Source organism: Pteropus vampyrus, unplaced genomic scaffold, assembly GCF_000151845.1.
Source record: "Pteropus vampyrus isolate Shadow unplaced genomic scaffold, Pvam_2.0 Scaffold39, whole genome shotgun sequence".
NCBI lineage: Eukaryota > Metazoa > Chordata > Mammalia > Chiroptera > Pteropodidae > Pteropus > Pteropus vampyrus.
In genome coordinates this window covers 3,962,806-3,966,920 of record NW_011888820.1, presented here as the reverse complement: position 1 = coordinate 3,966,920, position 4,115 = coordinate 3,962,806, and positions in this window count along the sequence as shown.

Below are 4,115 nucleotides of genomic sequence, written 5' to 3'. Positions count from 1 at the left end.
AAAGTACAAGTGAGAGTTGAGAAGCTTGTGAATTGCCTTAAAACAATCTGAGTGCCCAAGTACCCCTGCAAAAATCTTCATAAACTTCTAGACATACATGAAGAAATATCTGAGCTGTATTCTGCTTCTATTTTAGATCTTAATATAGTACATTGTGGTTGCTGATCTGATTGTTATTTCCCCCACCTTGAGTGTAAAATGTTTCAGGCAGGAGCTGTCTTCTTTAGCAATGTCTTCTAGTATCTAGTGTGGTATTTACTGTATAGTACATGCTGATTAAATATTTGTTTGAAGAATAAGTGAATACTGTTACACAGTGAAAAAAAAAGTTGAATCATATATTAGTGAGTTTAAGCACATCACAAATAGTATGTTTAGTATATTCTCACTTTGGTCAAAAGAAGTATGAATAAATATGTATACCTCTGTATCAGTAGATATTTCTAGGTGGATAAATTTTTGGCGACTTTCTTTCTGGCAATCTGTATTTTCTAGTTTATCTACTATCTACTTAGGTAAGTTTTATAACTTTTTATAAAATACACAAACAGACAAGGCACTAAGTAGAAGAGACAGAACATAATATCCTGGAAACAGCTACAAGCTGGCCTCAGCCCAAAGGGAAACCATCAGTTAATGAGGAATATTAGGTCTCCTCCCTGATTCTCAGAAAAACCACAATGGCATGACAGGGGCCTGGGCAATTAGTTCAATGACACCCCTTCACACAAACACCCAGAAACTCTCGCAAAAGTTTCACTCATGTTCAAGAAGTAGCTTATTTGAAGAATAGCTTCTCTGTTGGTTTAAAACACTGAGGAGCTTTTTATTTCTCAGCTAACAGATGCAGAACCCCTCTGTGTAAATTTTTCACAACCACTTGTCTATAACTAGAAAAACACTTTAAGTTAGAAATGCTATTATCATATCGATCAGGAAAGAAAATGTATTTATCCTTAGATGCTCCATGACCAAACATTCTCAACTTCATACTATATTTTTATTCAATAAAGTAATTTTGTTAAACGTATAACAAAACATTATTTAATGTTAAAGATCTTAAAAAATTCTTCATAGAATTCAAAAATCAAAAAAATTTAATTGAATCGATGATAGTCATGTATATAAGGTAAACACAACTTAGTACTATTTCATTTCAAACTACTTCTAAATTTACATTATTTTAGACTTTTAGGAAATTAGCAGCTAAAAATACCCGGACAAAGCTAAAAAGTTATCAGGTTTTTATTGCTGCTATTGTTTTAGGTTTTCCAGTTTAAGCAGATGAATTCTGCTATGGACTGAATGTTTATGAACCCCCAAATTCATATGTCAAAACCTAATTTGCAATGTGATGATGCCAAAGAATATGATATCTCTTAATCCCCTCCATCTGCAAAGTGAGGAACAGAATATAAAATAGGGGGAAAAAAAAAAAAAAAAAGGAATGGAAACTAAAGAAGGATACCATCTACATGTCAAAAATTTCCGGACTTTCAACTAGAATTTCTACTAGAAATATCACAGATGAGACTATGGAACAAGGGCTAAATCATGTCCTCTAATGTCCTTGTGAATGAAGACTATTAAGCCCCTGGTGAGTGAATAAAACTCTAGGATAACTACACTACCAGTGCTATAAGGAGAGGTGAAGCAGTTAAAATGAACAAAGCAACCAGAGTTTTTCAGAATCTGCAGAAGAATTTCTTGGTCTTAGGGCAACACTGAGAGGAGCATGTGAGGCACATTATCTCCTAACATACAGTCGTCTACATGTTGCTAACTGCTGGTTGGTCCAAACAAAACATAGAGAAACTCTTCTAGACAGAGAAAAGACCCTCTATTGCAACTACACCTGACTACTTTACTCCAATGTCTTATCTTCCTGTGTCCCACCACTATACACTATACACTATACACAAAACTCAGCTCCTAGATTTCTGATCTGAGAAAGTAATTGACAATATGAAATTTCATCTTCATTTTCACCCAGGCATGAAGTACTTAAAAATAATCATAAATTTCTTACCAAATTCACTTCATCAGCCAATATGGACAAATGTAGATTTCCTTCTGTAAGAATAAAAAATTTAAAAATCATGAGTATATGATGCAATTCAAATGAGATATCACTCTATAGAATCAGAACTAATAACTTCCTGGCTAATAAATTCAAAGAACTACTAACTTAGTATAGATAATAAATTATTAAAATATTGGGAGTTTTCAACAAGTTTCAAAAGAACACTGTGTGGGGAGACTGAGGAAAATGGCAGAGTGAGAGACATCCCCTGATCTCTCCCCTTGAAAGAACAATAAGCTGAACATCTAAAATTCAACAAATAATACCCAAACTGCACACCCGCACGTCTGAGCATGAGATCTGCGCATAAGAGCTACCACAGGTCAGAACCCCAAGTGTCCGGCGGTGGTCTAGGAAAAATAAAGAAGCTGCCTCTCACAGCCACTGGAGCTACCTGTAGGAGGAGGGGGAGGGGAGAAGGCGGGGCAAGTTCCCCGAACAGCCCTGCCTGGGAGAGTTTGTGAGTTCCATGCAGCCAGCAGCAGGGCACAGTCATCAGGGCAGAGGCAGAGAAGCAGATGGCAAAGAAACAACAGTTGATTTTTACCAGCTGCAGTTGCAAAACTGAGGCTGAGCGACAGCCCCCAAACTTCAATCCAGGGGCTCCTCCCCGCATATCCTCCAAGACCGATCACTGCGGAGCCCCAGAAGAATCTGAGCAAATGCTGCCAAAACTGTTGCTAACACTGACAGGGACTAAAACTGAGGGTAGTGAGTGTGATTAAATATCTACAAGAAAATAAAGGCATTATATAAAGGCATTATTGAGCCTTTATATAATAAAGGCATTATTGAGCCTTTATATAATAAGGGCATTATTGAGCCTTTATATAAAGCAGGGCTGGAAACCAAAAGAAAAGCGCCTTCTTTACAGTAGGCTAAAAAGAGACCTCTATATAATAAATCCTCTAGAAAAAAAAAGTAGAATACATTTCCATTAATGCCCAGGCGAAAAATTAGTCCATTGAACACCACGAATAACCAAGGTTACAAGGCATCTCAAAAGAAAAAGAAAAATCTCCAGAAAATAAGCTTACAGACATAGAAATATGCGACTTAAATGACAGAAAATTCAGGATGGTACTTCTGAAAAACCTCAGTGAGTTCCAAAACGAGCCATATCAACAATTTCAGGAACTGAAAAAACAACTAGATGAGCAGAGCAAGAATGAAACCCTCAAAAAGAACAGAATAGATCTGGAGATAAAAAAAAAAAAAAACACACTGCAAGAGTTGAAAAAATGAAATAGCAAGCTTGGAAAATAGAGTCGATCAAATGGAGGAAAGGATTAGTGATACTGAAGACAGAAATCTAGAAATAAATCAGAAAGAAGAAGAGAGAAACCGAAAAGTGAAAAATAATGAAAAAGAAATACAAGAACTAGCTGATACCATCAGGAGAGGAAACATAAGAATAATGGCATTATCGAAGGCAAGGAAAAGGAGCAGGGACTAGAAAGCATTTTCCAATAGTATATGAGAAGTTCCTAAATCTAAGGAATGAGCTGGAGCTTGGAATTCAAGAAGCCAATACCTCGACCCAAACAGGCCTTCACCAAAACACATTGTATTGAAATTGTCAAAAATCAACAATAAAGATAGAATTCTCGGGGCAGCCAGGGAGAAGAAAACTAACTTATAAAGGAAACCCCATTAGATTAACCTCAGACTTCTCAGCACAGACTTTATAAGCCAGAAAAGAATGGAATCAAATAATTAAACTATTAAGTGAAAGGAATTACCAGCCTAGAATAATGTATCCAGCCAAGCTCTCCTTTAGCTATGAAGGAGAAATTAAGACCTTTCCAGACATACAAAAATTGAGGGAATTCTCCACTATGAGGCCTGCACAATGGGAAATACTGAAAAGGGCAGCTTGCTTAAAACAAAATGACAAAAATAAATAAATAATTAGGAGTAAAGTGACTATTGGGCAAATAGAAGCAGAGTAGTGCAACCCTTACTAAGAACAGAGCATTATAAGCTTAAATAATAAGAAGAGAATTGCTGTAGCAAGATGGTAATGAATGTT